Source organism: Panthera pardus, unplaced genomic scaffold (assembly GCF_024362965.1).
Source record: "Panthera pardus isolate Hobbes unplaced genomic scaffold, ASM2436296v1 HiC_scaffold_21, whole genome shotgun sequence".
Lineage (NCBI taxonomy): Eukaryota > Metazoa > Chordata > Mammalia > Carnivora > Felidae > Panthera > Panthera pardus.
Genome location: NW_026526777.1, coordinates 21,715,283 through 21,740,412, shown reverse-complemented (window position 1 = coordinate 21,740,412; position 25,130 = coordinate 21,715,283). Strand labels below are relative to the sequence as shown.

General features: G+C 38.2%; 2 long non-coding RNA genes across 2 annotated transcripts in view; both read right to left on the bottom strand.

Annotated features, from left to right (window-relative positions):
* Window positions 1-25,130, bottom strand: part of LOC109276545 (uncharacterized) — a 142,309-nt gene that overhangs the window by 22,040 nt on the left and 95,139 nt on the right. The window lies entirely within an intron of this gene.
* Window positions 10,543-13,566, bottom strand: LOC109276690 (uncharacterized). Its single transcript, XR_002084794.2, has 2 exons — window positions 13,274-13,566; window positions 10,543-10,645 (listed from the first exon to the last, which is right to left on the bottom strand). It is a non-coding gene; the product is annotated as an uncharacterized LOC109276690 (long non-coding RNA).

Below are 25,130 nucleotides of genomic sequence, written 5' to 3'. Positions count from 1 at the left end.
GATAAATATCAGTTCATTATTTGGGGGGCAAGGAAATAATCACCTTAAGCCGTCAAAAAGGCCAAATGCAAATTAATGCGAACCCCCAATTATAAAAAAAAAATTAACAGGTCATCTATTTTGGAAATCAATATAAAGCCATTCGCACAAGAAAGTACCAGGCAATGAATATATCTGATCATGCAGGAGCTCAGAATTAGTGTTTTTACAACAGAATGATATTTCTATGCAAGAGTCTAGAAAGCATCTATTTCGGTACTCTTAATTTACAGAAAAAGCGATTGACCCTGAAAGGGTTCAGTTATTTGTCTAAGTCACATAGCTGGTTAGTTACAGAACTTGAATAAGAACACGGGTCTTTCTCCTCGTTACCCAACCAGTTATTTAGGGATGGAAGACAGAATATATCTGTGTAAAAGAAGATACTGTAAGTTCATATTTATAAGTCTTTTGACATTTAAGTATAAGTTTTGTTCTCAATATTAAGAAATGGATATTGAACACAATGGAAAGTGATAAAGAATGAATCACTATACACTGAGTTCTGAAATAAAATCGGAAATTATTTTTCTGATCTCCATCCTAAAAAGAAAAAGGAAAAAAAAATCTGTTCCTCTACTCACCCCATTTAAATAGGCTATCTTCACTCTCTATTCTGAAGGTAATACTGTTTACCTTCTAACAGTGTTTTTCATACATACATGATTTTTTGGGAAGGAACAAATTGGTAATTATCTCCACTAATGAAATGTGCAATCATTTCAGTTAGATTTTAAATGGGGCACAACTCGCATTCATAAGGCCCATTGAATAAATGCCTATTAGGTACAGTTTAATGGCTTAATGCTTGATTCATGTTTTTTCTCCCTGTACTTGATGCTTATTGCACATTCAGGGCAATTAGGAAATTCGCTTTCCCTTCCTAGTGTATATCTAATCCCCGTATTCAGAAGGCTCGGCAAAACAACAATATACAAATCAACATTTTACCTGCGGGAGGGAAGGTATCTCTGTTGATGATGGTACTCAAGATTTTGGCTAAATTCATTCTGTCAAAGTAAACTCTTGTTGAGCACTAATATGTAACAAATCATAATTATCATGTGCCTCAGAAATTGATTCCCGCAATACTTGAAAAAGAGCATTTCTTTCCCAGATTTAAGTCCCAACTAAAATTGGCAAAGTGTGTTGATAATTCAAGGAAAAAAAGTTTCCAATGAGAATTAAAAGCAACCTTTGAAAATATACCATTATATATGGAACTCTTCTACAAGAAACTATATCAATGTATTATAATATGCCTCCTGGTTTCTTTTTTTCTTTTTCCAAATGTACACACATTGTGTTAGCCTGTAGATACCAATAATAAAACAAGCCTGTTTTTATAGCATTTAAAAATTTTTAATATTAGTTAATAACTTCAAAGAGTGAAAAACTATTGTATATATGTATGAGAAGTTTTGTCGTTTTTTGTTTATAACTAGGCTCCACAACTGACATGGGACTCAGACTCACAACTCGTAGATCAAGAGTCGTGAGCTCTACCTACTGAGCCAGCCAGGCGCCCCTGAAGAGTATTTTCTTAGATTTATAAAGTTGGGCTAACACTCTACACACATTCAGACTAAGTTCTGCTGCTTCCTTTAAGATGCAGAAGTTATTAAGTTGATGAACCGTTAAGATTTGAATATCTGGCAGGTGTAGATTTTGCATGCTACTATATTTACTTTCATAATTTCCCCTTTTTTCTTCTGATATTCTCTCCCTAAAAGAGAAGGAAGTAAGAGGATCATATGAGCATCTAACTCTGGTTCACACTTGAGATTGTCACTTCCACTTTCAAAAGAAGAGCAACTCGTATCATTTGCAACGTTAATCAGAATGTGGGTTTGCTAATGTTTTTCTCTTCCTTCAGCAATTTTCCATATTCCTAAAAAGTACCTCTAGATTGAAATAACACTTTAAATGAGCATGCCTGTTTATGTGTTAAAGACAGATGGAGAAGGAGAAAGGAGGGGGATAATTAAAAGGAGATGGAAAATATATTGACATTTAAATGTTCTTTCCTTTCAAGTGTTCATCCTACATCCCCCTTCATTTGTGCTAAGATGAAGGAGGCAGGAGACATTCCTAGTTCATATCTGGCATTCCCTATGGGCTCACTAAGGGGTTGATAATCTGCTTCCCTAACCCAAGAGTAAGAGAAAATAGAATGAGGACCAGGGGAAGAAGGGCCAAAGAATACTGGTCTAGTCATGATCGTCCTATGTCGACATAGCACATTCTATCACCACAGCCTCTAATAGCAGCAGCTACTATTGTGCACACACGGGTGCCTGTGTATGTGCCAGATATAGCACAGTCAGGGTATGTGACAGAATGGAAACAAACTTATGGGAAGATTCTCATGACAGACCTACAGATAAGACAGAGGGAGCTACAGACTGACATGAAAGACTTTAAAAAAAGCATCCAATGGAGTAAGAAAAAACCCTGTAAAGAAATAGAACCTGTGATAAGATTCAGAAATAAAAGCAATCATCTGAATGTAATAGCAAGGTAAATTTTTAATCTGCTTTAGTGTATATTTTTAGTTTGTAGCCAAATTAACAGTGTGTAGAGACGTACTGGGAGTATTATGAGTGGAAAGGGGGTGGGGGGGATGGAGAGAGAGAGAGAGAGAGAGAGAGAGAGAGAGAGAGAGAGAGAGAGATTGAGAAATTGAGAATGTGTTTTTACAAAATAATTTGTAGTTTAGGTTAGGCCCAGCTCATGGTCTGTTTTTTCAAATCATGGTGTGGTCAAAACCTATGCCAAAACGACACATGAGTGAGTTCTTTCTATTATATAAATTGCTCTTGGGAATTCTAGAAACTAACCAAAAGTCATACAGAAATTGACTGCCTAGGATATACTTCACTTCTTCCCGTGCCCCATTTTTCAAGCAATTGCAACCCGTTATCTTTTTGCAAACTATTTTAGTTACATAGGCAAGAAACCCTGCAGTTTGGTTACCAGTAGCTCAAAAATCAAAACTTTAACATGATACCATCATCAGATTAGATCACCACAAGAGCATTTTTGTCAAAGAGTAATAGGTCATTTCCCCATTAATGTCTACAGTACATAAGAATGGCATCTATCTTCCCATGATGTCGTGGGGAACGAAATGCAGGCAGAGAAAAAAATTCTCCTATAAACTCACTCCCCATAAAACTCTGACCATCGATCCTTCAAGACCCTCCCCATCACTCTGCTGGGTCAGGGCCACAGTTTTTAATCCTTTCACACATCTCTGCCATGATTCCTGATGGCAGTGTGCATCTATAAACTAATTCAACTGCATGGTTTTTCTTGTGATGTTAGCGATCTGCATCAACATCTTCCTTCATTGGCAACAACAGAACACGACAATATTCACCGACCACGAAGTTGAAATGGAGTACAGGACAGGATCAGGTGAAAATTTCTGCTCCTGATCTCTCTTGCTGTAAACTAGGTATTTAGGAAAATTAGACACTAAGGTGCCATTTAGTAAACCACTCATGTCCAGCAGGAAGGATGAATGGACCTTGCAAAGTTATTTGCTGGCAACTGTAGGTCTCTTTGCCAGAACCACAGGCTAAGGCGATCATTTCATAAAAATTCAAAAAGGTGGTGGTAAGATAAAGAGAATAGGTGAGTAAATTAGAGAAGGAGGCTACAGCACAAGGAGAAACTATATTCTGCATAAACTTGTTTCCTCTCTCATCGTTCTCCCATTGTAGAAGCTAGATTTTGAGGGAGGACCCTAGGACCATGAGCAGGATCAGAGCCCAAGCTCCCCAGCTCTGTCAGAGTTCCTGAGGAGCATCAGGCACGTACCCTGGAGAAGCACATGGGTACCGCCAACAGTTGTGATGCAAGCAATTCACTCTCAAACAATGGAGCTCACTAGGCTCAAGCAAGTCATAGCCACAGAATTACAGTTCCCATGAAATGTTTCATTACCCTGTGAGCTAAATATACTCACGTTTACTTCAAGTATCTCAATTTGGTTTTATCAGCAGATTCCTTCTAAATACTTACTCAGTGTCATCAGTACATAGAGGTTATCAAGAGATTTCCCTAAGTACAAAATGGAGATTGCCCTCTAAAAGGAAACTTTAAAATTCCACTCAGCTGCCTCTAGAATAAACACTCTTACGTACTCGAACGTGCACATAATAGCCCTGTGGACAAAATCTCACCCGTATGTTCTTCTCTATGTTTAAGATGCACTGTGCTAGATTATATAGATGTTGAAATGAGAAGAACCACAGCTCTAACTGGATGTAAAACAGGACTTTCCTTCATTGGGCACTTTACAATTGACTAAATAGATAACTGTTAAAAGACTCAGTTATGGAGTCTGGAAAGCACAATTCATCTCCTTATCCTATAGAAACATGGGCAATAATTTTCCATTCTTGGAGCCAATTTTGCCTTATCTGTAAATTGGGGAACACAGCAATATCCACCTCATAAGGCGACTAAGAGGGCCAGAGGAGATGATGAATACAGATACCTGTCAGGGATTGTGTCATGTAATGGGCTCTGAGTACATTTTTTGTGCTTACAAAGGCAAAACCTTTGTAATCAAGGAGATCTGAGCTTCAGTCCCAGCTCCAGCACTGACCCATTAAATGAACTTGAGCGAGTTACTGAAGGAAGCGGGACTAGAGAAGTCTTATCTCTAAACAGGCCCACCAGTGGGGATGATACAGGTGAGATATGAGGACATGGGAAGTCCCAAAGAGCACTAGGCCATTAGTCATTCATTTCTATAATAAAAATAAAGAAACGTATAAAATGTTCTAAGCATTCCAGACAGAGGCAATACCAAGAAAAAGACGGCAACCCACATCATTTGCCCTCAGCAGGTTTGGGGCCAGCCAGCAAATTTGGAAGAAGCCTCCCTCTTCCCCATCTTTTGCACCGAATCTTGTGAATTACGCCTATAAATACCTCTCTATAATCTGTCTGCCTCCTCACTTCCATCACAGCCACAGACCCCTGTTTTTTAACTCTCAGCCACTGTAAAGCCTTTCCGACTCATTCCAGGCATTCCCCATACAGTAAACAGAATGATATTCTAAAAAATTCAGTCATCATGTACCCCTGATTAAATCCCTTCAGAAGCTCCCCATTGTCCCTGGGATAAAATCCAAACCTCTTAATGGGACCTCAGTCGGCTTCTGTCACCTCTCCTGCTATTTCCTTAATGAGCTAAATGCCAAAGATTCTGAGTGCACCACATCGCCTTGCTCCCAAATTTCACACATGGCTCCCTCTGACCGAAGGCTCTCCTTTCACCTAACGCCTGCCCCCCCCCCCCCCCGCCCCACTCCTCCTCTCAGCTCCAATACCACTTACTCAGAGAGGCTTTCTCGGACTCTACAGGAGGCAAAGGACCACCCACTAAATGCTGTGGCTGCATCCTCTCCCCCTCCCAACACCTCATCCTATAATCTTCACTTACACTATGGCGTTAAGCCCATGTTTCTGGTAGATTCTAAGTTCCTCCAGCATGTGTGCCTTGTTTATCGCCACATGTCCTGTGTATTGTGCACGTAACTTGAGATGGAGAAATAAGAATTACAGTCCAGTTTCTAAGGGGTTTTTAATGTTTTCAGTACTTCTGATGAAGAAAAATTGAAAGCCACTTCTAATTCATTCCCTTTCCTGAAAAAGCAAAGAGAGAGAGAGAGAGAGAGAGAGAAGGAAAACTTTAATTCTGAGCATCTTTCTCTTTCCTCCCCCCTAACACTCAAGCCCCACTTTCACGGTTTGCTCACAGAGGTAGCAATTCTGGGCTTTCAGCAAAGATTTTTATATATAGATCTGTAACTTCCTTAAAGCTGGTAACAAGAAACAAATATGAAAAGAAATGTCTCTTGGGCTCAAACTCCTATCTGCTCCCATCAGCAGCCACTGGGTACACAACGCTCCCCTCTCTCCCCACCAGCCCCCCAGCCAGAGGAAGAGCCTCTCCTTCAGCACCTGGAACACAGCATTCCCTGCAAGGCAGCAGGAGGAGAGAGCCAAGCACTCGAGGCAACCGCCTGTGTCACCCAAGCTAAACTCCACCTCTGGAAAATACATGAAAACATTCCCTTGGAGAAATATTAGATCTGCTTCACCGCTCTTTCTGGCATAGCTTATCCTACTTTGTCCTCCTCTCTCTCTAAATGCCATGCTCAAAAACCTTCTCTCTCAGTAGGAAAGCATGCAAGTCAAATGCCATCGCAATCACTTTGTGTTTCCCTGCAGAGGGAAGGGAGGAGACTCTTGCATATGAAACTCATCTGCTCCTAATGGAATGGAGTAACTTTTAAAGATGACAGGAAGCGTGAGATTAGAGGTAACACAACATGAAACCAAATGACGGAAGAGCATAAGCCTGTGCCAGACCCTTGCTTTGCCTCTGGGCCACCTCCACATTTCTGAGATTCTACAAGCCACACACTCGCTCTCTGCTACTGAGCCTGGCCCCTGGCGCACCAGCAGCTGGCTGTCTTCAAGACCTCCCTTCTCCAGAAACACCACCATTTTCAACACTTTGAAGTGTTTGTGTTTTTTCTTTATTTTAAAAACCCGATGATTAAAAAGCCACTTAGTCTGAAGTAAAACAATGATGAGACCCATATAAATATAATTTGAAAGAAAGCCATATATTGAAATATTTGCCTCAGGTCACCAACCTTCTCTGGCCAACCTTCTGAAATGTGGTCTTCTAAAAATGGCCATATTGTGGTGCTTTGCCTCAAAAGCTCCTTTAGGAAAAGAAAATGATATTTTTACAGTCTCAGTGATGAAAACCAAGGTGAAAAACTTTAGAGCATTTTGGCAGTTTTTCACATTTATTTCAGCAGAGAAATAAATCCAAACTAGATCTCTATCCGCAAGAAAGAAATATTATTTGAAAAATTATGTGCTAGTACAGGAAACATGAAATTTCTATTTTTGAATACTATTTATTAGGTATGTTTCCCACTGCTCTGTATTATTAATTTATACTTCATTATTTCTTAGGTTACTATGCTTATGTTTCCCTTTATGGAGTTTTAAAAAGCTGATTATATAGTTTTTCAGTTAATTAGGTCACTTTGTAATTCTAGAATATAAAAAGCACTTTGAAAACAATAAAGGAAAACATTTCCGATGTGTGATGACAATCAAGTAAATCATAATAATTTGATATGTTGGGAAGAATGCAAAGCATTATCAGTTACTTTTCCTATTTGGATGGGTTGCTAAATATAGAAATAAATGTAACACATTCATCTATTAGTGTACTCTCAGAAGAGAAATTAGGATTTCAGATCCTAATCAAATTAGGATACGAGAACGTATCATTTAGCTAAAATTTTACTCAACAAGTTTGGGGGTATCTGCCTAAGCCATTGCCCCTACTCCAGAATCAGCCCCCACCTACAGGACTTGCCAAGAGAGCTTAGATATAGGAGTATTTCAGGACCCCCGGTCTGGTGGCCATGACACAGCGAACCAGGTGTGGGACTGTGGCACAAGGAGGTCATAGCCACAAGCTGCACTGAGTCCATTCTCTCTCAATTTATGGGGCACCTGGGTGGCTCCATTGGTTAAGGGTCCTACTTCAGCCTGGGTCATGATCTCATGGTCTGTGAGTTTGAGCCCCGCATCAGGCTCTGTGCTGACAGCTCTGAGCCTGGAGTCTGCTTCAGATTCTGTGTCTCCCTCTCTCTCTGCCCCTCCCCTGCTCACACTCTCTCTCAAAAATAAACACTAAAAAAAATTTTAAGCATTTAAACCTACTTAAGACACAGAGTGGTTACTTATGGTAGAGACATGAGTATTAAAGAATGAAATAGTATTTGGGGTCATATCTCTTCTGATGAGTAAGTACAGAAAGCCAACAAACAAGGAAATACAAAAGAATGGTACAGATATCAATAGAAAAGCAGACTAGAAAACCTATCCTTTGGTGGGGTGGGGGAAGAAGCAAGGCAGGAAGAATAGCTTTCCAGTTCCAAGGATGTGGTATAAATTAAAGCTACAAGTATCATTTATACCTGCATCACTACAACCCACATCCCTGTTTTGGATATTCTTGATTTTCCTGGTTTACCTTTTTTTAAACAAAAAAATATCCCTTTCATTTAAGCAAGATGCAGTGAATTTCTCTTACATGCAAATGAATAATCCCTGGTTTAAACAGCACAGGCACACACAAAGCCCTTCATATGAGAGAAGAAAACCTTTGCCTTAGAACTGTTTTTTGAAAAATCAATGGCATGTAAAGAAAAATTCAAGTTAGATCCAAATCAGCACTTGTAGGCTACAACACTGCCATAAACAGAGTAAAGAATTTGAGTCCATTTTCTTTTGTCTTCTTGTATTGTAAGAGCTAAACGTTGATTTGTAGGCCAGACAATGCAAAAATGGACGAGTAGTATGAATATAAACCAGCTTTCCATTTATAAATGAGGTGTATCTGATGTATAGCGTTTAATCATTTCTGTAATGTAAATATTCCCACTGTGTCCAATTTCAAGCTACCACTAGAACATCACTAAACATGAAGCTGAAGGGAGATGGCCATCATTAGCTTTCACCAGCCCAAGCGATCCACTGGATGGATTCAAGTAAAGAACACTTCAAGAGTCAAAGTAAGCAAGCAAGACATTATTGGTTTTGCTTGCTTACTCAGAGAAGTAAGTCCTCAGAGAAGTTAAATGACTAGTCTTGGTCACACAGTAAGTGGCAGAGCCTAGAGTCCCATCCTAGTGGCCTGATCTATATAATTTACAGTACCAAATATACCCAATGAATTAATAAATCTTTACAGGTACACCCCACACCCCAAATTTGCCAACTAAGGCCAATCAAAATAAAACACACATACTATTTGATCGTCAACAGATCTTTATTTTTGTCAGGTCCTAGATCAAAGTCCAAAAACACTTAAGTCTACTGTTTTCAGGGGAACCAAGAAACTAAACCTAATTATATGGTACCTTATAAATTGCTACTTAATTTAAAATTTTCACTAAGTGTAATTTATACCCATAGCCCTACTACTCTCATCCATTTCAGTAATCTCATTTTACCCTATACATCACAAAAAAATTATTTGGCATTACTGAATATATTGTGCTTTTTAAAACTATACTCTTTCAAAAATTATTCCCACCACTCCTGACTAAATTTTGCTCATTCTTTAATTCAGCCAAATGTCAACTCATCCATGAATCCTTCTCAAACTCCTCAGACTGAGTCATTCAATATACTCTTTAGTTTAAACAGCCCTTTCATAGGTTCATTATGGCTATGACTATGGGGGCACAGTCATTTCATGTTTACACAACTGCCTTGCCATTGAAATCTTAAATCTGAATGTTTAACACGTGCCTGAAAGAAGAGGTATTATACCTATATTGAATGAATGAATGAATCTGTTGATTAAAAAATATTTGATGCCCCTTCGCTAAGGAAAAAAAAAAGTATCTCTCAAGCATAAACGCAGAGATCGAAGAAATCATTGTAAATCAACAACGACAAAAAAAGTTGTTTTCCTATTCCAACTAAGTAAATTTATAAAACAAGCTGGAAGAACATTTAGTAAAAGAATTGTATTTTCAGAATCAATTTGCCTACCACAGAGCTTGCATTTACAATGCTACTGTGTAAGTCACCACCAAAAGGGGGGGGGGGGGCGGAATAGTCTTCTGGTGGTCTTGACGTTAAGAAAAGATTGAATTCACTCAGTGCTTTAATATGGCACTCAACCAAAGACCTCACCATTTAATAGCAGCTGTTCTACAGTTATGCAAACTATTTTTCCTAATAACTTCTTAGAAAGACTTATATGTATATGTGCATGTACGAGAGGGGTGAGGGAAAAGGAGAGGTAAATGAAATGACAAAATCTTAACAGGAAATTATTGTGGTACCCTGTTTTACAGATAGAAAAAAAAGTGAACTTCAGAGAAACTAACTTAAGCAGACACTGAAGCTATGCCCTCTCTCACCCCCAGTCTTAACATCCTTACATGTAGCAGCACCTGATTGCCTCCTGTTCCTTTTTCTTTCACTGTTACCCTCAGACAAGCCCAAGTCCTAAAAAATGCAGAGTTAGCACAAAGTATCAGAAGACATCACAACAGACCAAGATGCCATCCAGAAAGGAAATGCTTATTCTAGTTACTCAAACTCATTCTTGACCTTGAGAAAGTCAATTTACCCTGGGTATCAAATGATCAAACTTAAAACAAGAACTGTTATTGTAACGCCTTTAGTAATGGATTCGATTAAAATAAAGGAGCTCTGTGTGTAAAAACTTATTTTGTCCTTTCAGCCCAAAACGGTTGCCAGGAGCAGGATCTAGAAGTCTTTATGATTTAAAGCTATCAGACTTTTCAATTTAGTGTATCATCTCACCAACTGAGTATGTAATCAGGGGTCAATGATTGTCAGATACAAATAAATGCATGTTTAATTGAATGTTTATAACCAAATGTATATATCAAAACAAACTAAATAGACATGTCTAACGTCTTTAATTCATTGAACATGGAGCTCCAGTAGTTCGTATTTCCTTGATCTGAGCAAAAAACAGCCATGTCTCAGAAGTGAGAAACGTGTTCTGTGAAAAAGCAGATAGGAAATGTTTTCATTTTTATAAATGACTTGCCGGTACAGTTCTCTATTATGTATTAAATGGCTTCTCTGATTTGAAGAACTTCCAAGCTGAACCTACAAGCCTGCAGTATTGCCCAATATAAACAGTCATTTGACAGGATGAAAAAAGTCATTCCATCTTCCCTTTAATCTTTATGCTTCCTGCTCTGCCCCCTTTCCATTTACAACACAGAATGGACTTCGGACTATCAGTCTTAGCTCTTCTACAATGCAGCACTTCTTCTAAGAACAGTCTGTGTGTTATAACCTGACAGGAAATGAAAACGTGTGCCAACAGCTGATTAACTGCCTATCGATATATTTAAACCAGGTTAATTTTCCCCCACAGAATTCAAAAATATTGAAAATGCCCTTGAGTGACGTTCCTAACCTGAATCCCATTAAGGGAGGCAGGAGAAACACCTTCCTACCAATTCTTCCAAAGTCAAGAGACAAAGCCACCCCCCAATTCAAGCTAATGAAACGTTGCAAGGATGTGGGAAGCAAAACTAGGAAACCCAGCCAAGCAAGTTTGGTTGTAAAAGCTGAAGATCCCAAGAACTTAGTAGCCTAATAAAATACCTACTATCAGGAATGATATGTCTATGTTCTTAAAAAATGTATTCTGTGATGACACAGTTTCTGTACTTGATTAAGAGTATCTATGCTTTCATCTAGCTTTGTCAACGTATTTTTTTTTATTCCCAAACAGTGTTTGCATCAATAGCAGCTCAGTATCACTTGTGATTAGCGCAGAAGTAGTCCTTCACTTTTCTGGACTCTAAAGCTGACATAGAGGAGAAGACTGGCTTTAACTCTATTAACACCTAAAGGCATTAAAATTTTATACTGGAAATTCAGGCTGTCCAATGGCAGCCATACACACATTTTTCCTCCGTCACTGCTTCTCTATGGTGATTCTGCATCCCAAAGGATCTTGATTTCTTTCAAGTCTCCATATCCTCTTACCGTTAGCTCAGAACTTCATCTTAAAAATTTTAGACAGTCCATCTCACGTGTGCTATCTCAATTTTTCATCTGTCCATGTCAAAATAAAAATGTTTCCACATTTTTAGTCAGCTGATCTCCTTTTCCTTGAACTTTGGAAGAAATTTTCCTCCTTTCTGGAATTAAATCCAACCTGAGCCCTGCCCTCTGCACATTTTTCCAGAATCTTGCTTCATCAAGTTATTCCTCTTCATCTTTGTGTTTCTCCCTCACATTTCCTTTTTCTTCTTGACTAGATCTGTGCCCAATTTCCCAAGCCCCAAATCCTCTCCATCTTGAATTCATTTAGTCACTGATCTCTCTTCGGGCTATTGTCTCACATCCATTCACATGTTTTTATTACAATAGTAACCATGGTTACTTAAAAATTACAAAATAGAAAGTTAAAGAGAAAACTGTATTATCTCACCACCCAGTAATAACCAACATTTAAAGGTATTCACCAACACATAATATCTTTAATAAACATTGATCATAAACTGTACACGTAGGTCTCACTGACAAGTATTTTCCATGTGAATTAAAGAAAACCTTCGTCACCATTAAAATGGTTCTATTTTATTTGACGGTATAGAGTATTTAACCAAATCTCTGGTATTGGTTAAACTAATTGTTTTTTAACCACTTGTCCAATTGTCTACTATTGTCAACAACGCTGCAGTCAACATTTTTCTCCCTGCATCTTTGCACAATTGTGTGATTATAACCTTAACACACTCTTGAGAAAAAAAAATCCCATAAAACATTTTTAAAACCTTGCATAATACATGTGGGTGCACTCTGTTTGCCTTATTATCAACTTGGCTCTTTACTGTAATAGAGGTTTGGTTATCAGCACTCTAATGAACTAACTCTAAGAAATGGGACATTAATTATCAAATAACAGTTTTCATACCAGCTATTATTCTTGATGTCTACACATGATCTGATCATCATTCCTTTCTTCCTAAAACACTCTCCCCCCAATCATTTCCATGGCATTACTATCTCAACTTTACCTCTGTCATTCTTATTTTTCTACCCATGGTTTCATCCTTCTTCCATACAAATCTAAGTCCCTCTTTCTCTCCTCATATTTTATCACCTTATCCTTCCTGAGAGTCTTGCCCATTCTATCACTTCTAATTTTTCCCCAAAGATGTATATGTAACCTAGCCTCCCCAAGAATTTCCTGATTCCTCCCAGATATATTTATCCTTATATCCCATGGAAAACAAAAAATGAGCAGGTTTAAATGCACATTCTCTTAACGTACTCCTCTTTCTGGTTTTCTACTACTGTTGAGATCTCCATCAATTCTGTAAGTTAGAAACTTGGGCTTGAGTTTAAAATTTTCCCACTTATCTCCCAAAAAAACAATCCCCAAGAATTCCTGGTTTTGCTCGAGCATGTAGTCCCTGATCCCCTGCTGGACACACTGATGTTACCTATTCTTGTGCTTCTCTTCCTGCACCCTAATCAGCAGGAGGAATATCAAGGACTCTGTTTTCCTCACCAGTAAACTTGAATCTCGAGCTTACTCGGGATTAATCGAATTCAACTGATGGTAAGGTTGTGCCTCTGGGTATCTCTTCTCGGTACTCACCAATTTTCCTCAGACTGGTGAGGAAGCAGGACATGGCCCAATAAGAGGATTATGGAAAATCTAAGATGTCAAGATCCTCTGAATTCTCAGCTCCCAGATCAGGAAAATACAAAGTACGCTATTAGAGCTACGTGAGTCCCCAGGGAACAAGTATGTTCTAGGTTGGTTTTCATGGTGATTTTGACTTGGGTCTTTCTGCTAAAATAAAAAAAGGTGAGAGGCCCCTCTGAGGACAGAACAGCATTGGCAACATCACTACTGAAGGCAGCTGGCATCAGACGCTATGACAGCCTTGGTGCAACTGGTTGTGCTGGAACAGGTGGCAATTTTGTTGGCAAAGCAGCAGCGGGAAGTGTGCAGGAGGCTATGGAGATACCAGCAGTGGCCTTGGCAAAGGCAGGGGTAGAGGTGGAGGGCAGTATAGAAACTCTAGGCATTAACAAGGTCCGTAACAGACCACACAGTCCCACCACACCAAAATTACAGATTATGTGTAGCAGTTCACCCATTTTGAGGGTTCCCTAAGACACAATGGCACACTTTCCTAGCCCAAGATGGCACAGAACAACAGCAAAGAAGGTGACAAAAGCCATAGTGTGATTCAAGAACACCAGAACTGGCACAGGATTTCCAGAGCATGTTGTCCAATCTCTTCAAAAAGAGAAGTCAGTTAAGATGCTGAAATGAACAACATTCAACATGAGACAGAGATGGTGTGCTCTCACTACGATGCAGAGACTGAATTTTATTGTTTGAATCTCTAAGTCAGGTTTGTGATGGGCCGTGTACATGTCTCCTCCCATTCAACTGACTGGCAATAGGCTCCAGTTTTCTGAAAATAGCTTATTCTTCACAAATCCTTCAATAAATATTCAGGAGATGGAGTTCATTGACAATCCCCCCTAGATGTGAAGCTAATTAGCTGCTGATACCTAAGCTTAGCATTTAGCTCTCTAGTACCAAAAAGGATTCTTTTAAAGGTGTGTTTATTTTGAATGTAAAAGATAAACTGGAAAGAAGTATGGATTAAGACCTCAAAATTGTCCTCTCAAAGGGTTCTCTTCTTTTTTATCAAAATACAAAGAAGATAAATAGGAAAATCAAACTATTTGAGGGGTGAGGGAAGGAGTCTTTGAGGAATCAAGTGTTTCTTGCTGTTTTTTTAATGCTGTCAGCATTTTAGGCTGTTAATTTTCCCCCCATAGATTTTAAAACAAGCTCATCAAAAACTTAGGAGTTTAAAAACTTTAATAAGTTAAAGATTACTTTTCTGAAAAGAGGATTTCATCCCACTCACTCAGCTTTATTTCCCTGTTGTGCATTATTTCCACACAAAATTTGGTCTCTGGGCACTACACAATGGTTGCAGGTTTGCATTGCTGTTGTATTCAATCCCCAAAATAAACTCAAGAAATGTTGGTCAAACATCCAGATAGTAATTACAGTGCAGGGGTGGGGGTGGGGGGCGTGGGGAAGCCATTCATGTAAGGCACAATTTGTCTCATAATCCTCCTACATTTAAAATAACAGATGATTGGGGCGCCTGTATGGCTCTGTCAGTTAATCGTCCAACTTCAGCTCAGATCATGATCTTGTGGTCTGTGGGTTCGAGCCCCACATCAGGCTCCGTGCTGACAGCTCTGAGCCTGGAGCCTGCTTCAGATTCTGTGTCTACCTCTCTCTCTACCCCTCCTCTGCTCACACTCGCTCACTCTCTCTCTCTCTCAAAAATAAAGATTGAAAAAAATTTTTAAATAACAGATGATTTTGTTCATTGACTGCTACACGACCTCTTCCACTCCTCTCTGCCAGGCAACAACAACGGAGACCAAAAAAAGATAGGCTTTCCCTTTATGTACATGAGCTTTCCTTTCACTGCAGGATAAAATTTGTGATACAGTTAGTCTGTTTCCACTTTAGATTTCTCATATGAGACGAGTTCTCATTAAAGACTCTGAACTGAACACCACACAGATTAAAAATCCTCTGAATATCAAATCAATGATGTTTGTGTTTAAGAAAACTGAGGCACCAGCACTTCTCCAGCAGGCTTAAAGTCAGTGAAGGTTCTATCCTACCAAAGTCCACCCAGTGACCTGTCTTTACACTAAGGAAACTCATGAGTTCTTGGTTTCTATACTCTCTACTATATACTATATACCGTTCTTGTGATTCTATACTCTCCATGATATACAATGGGTGTTTTGTACAAGAACTTCCATTAACAAGTCTAATCAGTGCAACTAGATCAAGGTTCAGGTAAAAAAAAAAAAAAAAAAAAAAAAAAAAAAAAAAAAGAACTGTTTGGGCTATAGGAAATAACCAGTTAACTGATTCCACCCCACCCCCCAATTCCACTCACTTAGTGTCATACTGCAATAGCCTCAGCAAGTTCATTGGTCCCCTTAGAAAGGGACAGAAAATCACATACACACACACCCCCACACATACTCCCGTATCTTCTCAACTCAGTGTGTATCGTTTTACCTCAGGAAAGTTATGCCTTAATGGAACAGTTCCCCCACTAAACCCTCAGCTGTAGAATGTCACTGGAAACCTACAAATCTTCAGGAAGCAACCAGAATCTTCTCATACAAGCAAGGATTTATCTAGAAGTCCGTGAAAATAGGTTTTTTAGAACTTTACTTTGGCCAAATATCTTCTGTTTCCTTTCTTTAGATAACTGAGAACCAGGTCTCTTACCAGCAAATTTATGTACTACCATAAAACATAAAAGAAAACTAAGTGTATCTCCTATTATTGTTAAGTCCGTCTTCAGTAACGCTTTTGTTTAATTTATAAGAGTTGTGGTCCTGTGTGATTTACTGCAACATAGATCTATCAAAATAAATTTGAGAATTTTCACAGTGCACTTGGTAGGAGGTAAAGATTTTTATTCTCCTACCTCAAACTGGCATCAAGAATTAATGATGAACAATTTGTTGGATGATTTACATTCTTACTAGTTTTTAGTCTTCACTTAATAACATGCTTCAGCTGTGCCTGTCCTCTTAAACACAACCCTGTCTTCCTAAATGGTGTAGGGGATGTCACACCTGCTCAAATGCAGGAGATAAAGTGACACACACACACACACACACACACACACACACACACACCAGCAGGGGGAAAAAAGACATTAAGACACAACCAAAGACACAACGCAGAAGGAAAGGATTTAAGACAGAATAAAAGACAAAGCACAGAATGGATGTTAGACCTGATGACAACCTCAGGGAAACTCATGGTTTTTATTATGATCATAATTCACTGATCTTTAAATAATTTAAGTTACCCTTTCCTCCCTGTTTGGCCTCATTCCACTGGAGCCTTACATTGCCAAATCACACTTCCTTAGATTCAAGTGTTGGTACAACTATAAAAAAAGAGGAACGATAAAACATAAAATTGTTAGGTTTTTTAACAAACACATCTAAATGGCTGTTTACTTCTTGAAATTGGTCATCTGGGGGAGATACGAGGTTTATTTTCACAATGCAAGCCATATTCAAAATTCTTTAAAATTGCCCTTTCGCATTGCCTTCAAAACGTACAGCATATTCTATTTAATATCCTCAGTGGGAGCAAATTTTCATCTTTTGAAGTTATCCTGTGAATAAATTTGAAGATCCTATTGGATGATATTGGGAGTCTTTTATAAGATTCAATTTAGATCTATGTAAGAAATTACATATTTAGCTATTTTTAATGCACATACTATGTGAAAGGCTGGATATACACAAGTGAATAAGAGAGACTCCTCAAGCCAGAAAAGTATGTTGTGTGGAGGGAGGGAAAGACCTGTAAGTCTATCATTTCAACATTATGCATACAATCCCGCGTGCTCCTGGAACACACAGGGCTACTTAACTCAGTGTGAAGTCTGGAGCCTCCAGGTGGAGGTTTCATAGGGATGAAGATACAGAAACTGAGACTACAGAGATGAATAGGAATTAGATGGAAAAGGGCATAAAGGACATTCCCAACAGAAAACATTGCATGATTAAAGGCAGCTTGATAGATGGTGAAAACCATTTTAGAAGCACTACAGCATAAAATGCAAAGGTTGGTCAAGACAGGAAAAACAGAAAACACTAGAGAAATAAAGCAGGGGCTGAGTCATGGTGAGTTTCTGCTTTTTAATAGGTCCTTCTCAAGAGGTGTTCTAACAGTAAGCCAGGGAATGAGAAGGTCAGAACTGCATTTTGAATAGCTCACTCTAAAATCATCATTCCCTTGTATCCGGGGTTCTGGGAACCACAGCACTAAGAACAATGATAGAACAAATAAGAGTGGATAAGTTAACAAGCATTTGGGAATCTAAAATTAGAGAGATATAATCACCTACTTGGTCATAGGAGGCAAGAGGAGGACTCTTGGGTTTGTGTCATAGCAACTAACTGGGGGGTAAAAGCACTCAAGGAGAATCTACCACCATCACCCCCCAGAAAGAGGGAAGCCACCTGGGGGAAACAGAGCCACCCTTCAGCAGAGCACCGCCTCAGAAACAAAGGAAGGACACTATTGTCTTATAATTTGGTTTCAGCCAACCAAGTGGAGAATTAAGAAATATCTGGTATTAAAAAGCCACACTCTGAACTACAGCAGAAGCTAATATAGAAGGAAGATCAGAGAGAATATGAAATGGACGAGAATGATGACAGCTCCCTGAGACATAGTTGCCAAAAGTAACACCAATTCTCTGGTGAAGAGATGTTAAAAATTAACACCAGAAACATGTTGGACATCATTTCAAGTTTGCCAATTTCATGTGTACATGCACGTGTGGGTGTGTCTATGATTCAGTGAAGTATGTAGTGTATGATACAGGATGTAACATTCTCAAGTCACATCTTGTTATCTTTACAGTTACAAAGTGACTGTTCTTCATACTGCTGCTCTATTTAGAAGACCACAATGAACCACAAAACAAAATTGCACAATTCTGGTGGTGAAAAAGGCAAACTAGGTGAGTATCATCACTGTTGGAATATCTGCGGAGATAGTAATCCAGTGTACAACCCTGGTAAAAGTAAGCATCGTATCTGCCCAAAAGGCCTACAGTTGGCCGTAGTACTCTGTCAAACGTCTGAAGAATACAAATGAGTACAAAAATGCCAATTTAGCTATGCCACCTCAATTAAAAGCAGTTATTCCTGTTCATCATTTGTGGTTAGCTCTTACTGACTTTGGTCTAGCCATTATTTCATCATTTTTAACAGGACTTTTGCACAAAGACACATCCAAAGCATTTTAAAAGCTTCTCTCATAGGTATTAAGAAGCCAAAATAGCTTCTTTCTCAATTTTTTTAAACCTCCATGTTTTGAAATTACTTAATATTTTCTGACATGCTAGGACAGGTTATCGAACCACTTCAAGACATTACCTAGGAGTAGATTTTGTAATTAGGTCATAAGCAAAATGCTGTCAGGAAATTAAGGTGGAAAAAGGTAACGGTGAAATACTTTTAGATTGAGAACTGTTTAATGTCAAAGTTTTTCTGTAGGTCAATGTCAACTCCTCCATTGCTCATTTAAGGAAACCACATTTTAAAAAATTTGAGAAACTAGCAAGAAGAAAATACATGTGTTTTCAGTTTACCCAAGAAAACAAAATCTTATCAAGAAACAAGGAGGCCACAGAGGATGAAGGTGCTGTATTTCAGAACATCACCCTGATAAAGTTCTGTACCAAGAGACTCTAACACATCCATCACAGGAAGGATGGGGGCATGGAACATAAACCTTATACCCGGGGTCTGAAATGTAATAAAGAATGAAGAAAAAGGAAGTGATGTGTGGATAAATTTACATAACAATATCGTCTGAGTAACACAACAGTAGCAATGCCTGATGAGTGGGGTTAAAAGGAAAACAAAACAGAAATAACATAGACCAAAACAGGATATACATCAGGAGCAAAGAGATCTGAATTAAAGGCCCTTTATTGGGAGATAAGACATATTGATTTAAGTCTGACTTTAAATTATTAAGTGTACTGATTTCTCAGGTACATATTTTAAGAATAGGAATAGAAGATATAAATAAATACCACTGGGAAGAAATGGAAATAAAAAAGTAATTGAAACATGGTAAAAAAAAAAAAAAGACAAAAAATTGGAAAGTGAAGGACCAATAAACTGTTAGAATGGAAAAAGACTAGATACGTAAACCAAATTAGCTCATGTATCTAAGTGAATAGCAAATATACTTTAAAAAAGCATTACTAAATTCCAAAATGCATGTATAATTATAATTGCTCAAACAATCAGGAAGATACAATTCTAAACATACATATACCTAATAACATAATACAGCAGGAAGGCAGCCCTCATCAGAAATCAACCACGCTGACACCCTTATCTCAGACTTCCAGCCTCCAGAACCAGGACAAAATTTCGGTTAAATCACCAGTCTGTAGTATTTTCTTAGGGAAGCCCAACTTGACTGAAAAAGATATTTAGAAAACAATTTAAAACAGAATCACAAAATTCTACATATCAAAATTTGGGGGATGCAGCTAAAACAGAGCTCAAGGAAATTTTAAAAATCCTTACTGTTTATATCCCATAAAAGGCTGAATTAATGAGTTAAGCACTCAAATCAAGACCATAGAATCTTCCAGAAAAAAAAGGTACAAATAAAAATTGGAAATGAAAAGAGGACATTAGCTAAAATATTTTTAATGATATTATAAATGATATTCTGCAAAAAAATTTTGGAAGTACTGAAAAAAACACACATTCCTAGAAATAGTAACTTATTATCAGGAGATAAGGGAGGAGAAATATCTGTGTATTTGTTTCTCCCACCACACTACCACCCTCTCTCCTACCTGCCAGGTAATGAACCAAAATTAGGATTACCTGCAACCCCAGCTTCTTGATGCTTTGTAGAGTCCCAAAACTAAGGTCAGGCAAAGAATAGGTCAGACTAGGACAGACTCAGACTTACCTGACTCAGATCCCTGCTTCAAGACAATTATCACAGAGCCCACTGCCCCTGGGGCTGGCAAGAAAGTCATTCATTTAATACTAGTTCTCATCTCCCTTCCCTTTCAAGGTCAACAGTGAAGAACAGAAGCTAATTTTCCATCTATAGAAGCTGATACAGTCCTATCACCATTTCAAGGAATATCTAGACTGAATTTTTCTTTCACCCTTAATTATAGAGCAAAAGAGATGATGGAACTTTCTAAACCTGTGTTCTTTGTGCTTTAACAATCTGCTTATTCATTTTAAGAGACTCTTCACCAATGACCACCAAGACTCCAGCCCAGTACAAATCAGGGGCCATCCAGGAATACAGATAAAACACCCCTGGAGAATTTTAGTGGGAGTTGTCGCCACACTGAGGACACACTAAACCAAAAGACTCAGTCTGAGAGAAGACAGGCTGTGGTCTAGATTTCTCAACTTTCGTATGTTTACATCAACAGAAAAGCAACCACTAGACCAAAGAAGAATGATTTGAGACGTCAAGTGAATGGAGTTTCACTTTCTTGACCTCCATTTATTAGGCAATAGTGATGAACAAAGCAAAATAGACAATTTGGAAACAATGTCAAGGACTTCCTAAAATAATTATGTCTGGCCTACCACTATAGGTATATAAACTTGAGAAAAAGATTTGATACAATACAGTCTCCTGTAGATTTCCCCTTTTATATTGTATCCAACTCTCTCCAAGCAGTTATAAAAAGAATATCCCAACCACTTTGCTTCCATGTTCTTATCTGAAAAATGTCATCTGGCATGAACTAAGATAACATGTAGGAAGCACTTAAAATACCTGCCACAACAAACATTGCTGTTCTCTATCTTCACTTCCCATCAGAGAGAATCAATCCACTGAGGAGAGGCTATCTAATTAGAAACCCATCTAATTTATCAAATCTTCTAAAGTGATGCACATTGATGTTGAGCAGCCATCACTAACAAAACAATGAAAATAATTATTAACATGTATTGTTTGTTACTATAGATCCACCATTTAGGGATTAAATAGGTATCAGTTTGAATTTTGATAAAATAATACACACATAGCCAACACTCAAATCTTAATGTGAAAGTAGGCTCTAAAACCCATAGAAAGGATGGGAGGGTACCAAAGAGAAAACAGCAAGATTTATACATCAAAGCACTTGCTCTATCATTTTTTCTTTAATGCGAACATTGGAATTGAGAACTTCTGAAATTCTGCGAAGAGTCTTCGGCTGCACCTAAAAAGAAAAACGAAAAATAACGTGGGCACTAGGAGAAAATATAAAAAGCATGCAGAAGTTTCAAAAAAGGAAGCAAAAATCTGAATAAAGGGTCTCCTCAGAGGATGAGTGAAGGGAATGTAAAGGAAAAACGTGAAGTGATTCAAGCACTAAAACGTGGAGAACAGTTTGTCGTGTGCTATGGGGATGGAAACAGGCAACCCCAGAGTATCAGCTCATCCCCCAGGCCCTGGAGAGGGCTTTTTGTAAAATCTCCACTACAGTGTTTCCACATACCTGGAATCGGGGAAAGAGGATTTCTAATGTTAGTACTTATACAAATTCTTTGACTTTTCACATAAAAATTTCAAATTTAATGACTAGACAATTCATTTCTTCCATGTCTAAAATAAGATCTTAGAAGGTCCATAAGCTTTACTGGATCAAAATCCCAAAAGAGATTTACAAGCTCTTATGCTGCAATGATGCTAATTCAGGGCACAAAAGGAAAATGGAACAATGAGAAAATCCACCCTAGGATGTAGAAAGGTTACCAGACAGTAGCTAATGGGGTAGAAGGGGGAGAATTCATTTTAACATTTTGATGAAAAACTGTCAAAGAGCAAAAATCATACCCTTGAAGAGTAGACAGGTGAGCTCCATTTTCACTTCCATTTTTTATGGCATCACACAGAAGCACACAGGGGCTAAGTGACTACTGAAACCACACAGCAATTAATGGTCACAGTTGGTCAAACTTTTCAAGTGTCCCAATTTCAACCTAACAAATTACTTATAAAGTGGTACCAGGCAGTTAGGGAATAGAGAGGGAATAGAGATGTTGGATGAAAACAGCGGAGTAAACAAGTAATAACACAAGATACACAAGATACACAAGTAATAACACAAGATACACAAGAACAGAGCGCTATAGAACAGCAAAGTTGAAAATGGTCTGTGTGCAACCGAGAAATCAGGTTCTGTAGGTTCTGCTAAGATCAGCAGAGAAGACCAGAAAGGCATTTTTACAGCTGGCAGCAACAGAAAAAGAACTACATTCCAGCTAGAGAACAAGGCGTGAAGACATGGGAGTAGAAAACAGGAATGTCACAGCACAGATAGTAGTACAATCTGGTACAACAGAAAAGCATCATAGGAAAAGGCTGAAATCAAATGATGGCAGCCTTCCATGCCAAACTGGGGTGGATGCACGGAGTAAAAGCCACAAGAATTTTAGAAGAACATTAACTTGGCAGCTGTAAACAAGGCAAGCTTCACTAGGGAGAGAAGAAAATATGGGGAGACCACTCTTCTAATCATCCAGGTATAGTGGTAACGTGAGAAGGGCCAAGTGCCAGTTTTCGATGAGGCTTGGTTAGGAATTATTTAGTAAAATACATTTAAAGATTCAGAAAAAGTGTCGTTTCATACACTAAATAATTGTTTTAGGAACGAGTGAAAGCACACCTGTTGTTGAAATACCCCCCAAGATTATCTAATTATGAAATCTGGAAAGCTATAATGGAAATTGTCAGTAGCTAACTCCAATGCACGCTCTACAGCATAAAGACGTTATTGCAAGTACACACTCAAAGCCAACACCTAGGCTTGGTACTGCATCTTTGTACCCATGTATACAGATTTTTCAGACAACCAGAGAAAGGGGCTCTAAGGCATTATTTTTCACTTCACTTAAAATTCATAACTTTACCCTTGAGAAATCAGTAAGTCAGGAAGTATTGGGTGCTAACCATGGTTGATGCATCCTGGGATGAAGTGTTTGTCATGTACCAAGACCCCACACAGGAGGAAAGGGGTCGAAATGCACATTGCAAACTGTAGCTTCCTCTGTACTAAATTGTTAAGTATCAGAAAAAGACAGTAAGGAGGAAAGTGAAGACTGCACCCCAATCCAGTAGAGACGCACTCGTTGGATGCCTCTGACAGTGGCATAGGACTAAGGACCGTAAACATAAAACTGCTCTCGAGGTAGAGATACGGGTTGTCATAGGTCTAGCTTTTTAACTAAAAGGCTCAGAAATAAGGTTTCTGCCCAGGAAATACTGTGACCTAACGTATACGGGAGAGTTCTTATTTGCTAGGACTGTATATTATGCTACTGACTTATAGTCTCACCGGCTGGTAAGCAAGTACAGTCTAACAAAAGGCCAAAAAAGGTGCCATATTATTATTTTAAGAACATAAAATAGAGAAGACAACATACACACACAAAAATTAGGCCATTTAAAAAAAATGTGTAAACAACAATATCACTCACGAGCAGCAACTGAAGACAAAAATACACAGAAAATGAAAAGCAAGAGGAAAGTCAAAGATATATTAGGTGGAACAATAAAATGTATGACCATACCTATATCAGAAAGAGTCAAATTCAAGGCAAAGCTATCTTGTGTCATAAAGAGGGTTGTTTTATATTAATACAAATGCAATCTATAAAAATGATTTGGCCTGAATGGCTACTTATCAGACACCCTAACAGTGAACTACATAAAGCAAATGCTTTTAAAAAGCAGACAGAAGCATGGACATGCCATCCTCAGGCAAAGACCACAGGGTCAGAAAAAGTAAGGATGCAGAGAATTAGAAAACTATAACTAATAAGGATGACTTAATAGACACTTATCTTTAAGAGGTCTAATTTTGAGCCCTATAAGCACTGAGTATACTTCTTTTCAAGGGTCTATAAAACTTTTCAAAATACTATTTAGGAGTAGAATAAAAATACTAGCCTAAGGGACAAACAAATGAAATAAAGAGCCTAATAAGAAGATGATCCTGGTATATAAAAGAAATCATAGGGCATTGTGATATGAAACTAGCATTGTAAATCTGAATATATAAATTAATAAATTCACACTTATTTAATTAGATGGGGAAAAAAACTACATCTACATCTTCAGTTAAGAATGTATACAAACATTTGATTTACCAACAAAATAAAAATTGGGGTTATTAACCTGGATGGTTAAGCATCCGACTCTTGATTTTGGCTCAGGTCAGGATCTCACAGTTCATGGGATTGAGCTCCAAGTCGGGCTCTGTGCTGACAACACAGAACCTGCTTGGGATTCTCTCTCTCCCCTCCCCTCCCTCCCTCTCCCTCTTCCTCCTCCTCTCCCTCTCTCTCTGCCCCTCTTCCACTCACAAACACACTCTCTCTCAAAATAATATTTTAAAAAATAAACTAAAATAAAAATAAAAACAAAATACTAAATAAAATTTGGCAAACATTTACCATATATTGGATAAGCAGTTTCTTTCTACTTAAGATTACCAAGGAAGAATCTTTAAAAACAAGATTGATAGATTTGGCTATATAAGAGTACAAAGCTTCATTTCCCAAAAAAAAAAAAAAAAAAAATCAAAGTTGAGAGGCAAAACATACTGACAAAATATGAAATAATGTTAACACACTTGGTATGTAAAGAGCTAAAATAAATTAATAAGTTGCCAACTATCCGAACACAAAATGGACAATTCACCAAAGAAAAAAAAGCAAAGATAAAACCTTATTAATATTTACAGAAGGCTGGGAAGATGGCCAAGTAGGAGGACCCTAATCTTACCTTATGCCCATGGGTACAACTAGCTAATGCTCACATCAGTATAAATAACCAAGAAAATTACTGGAAG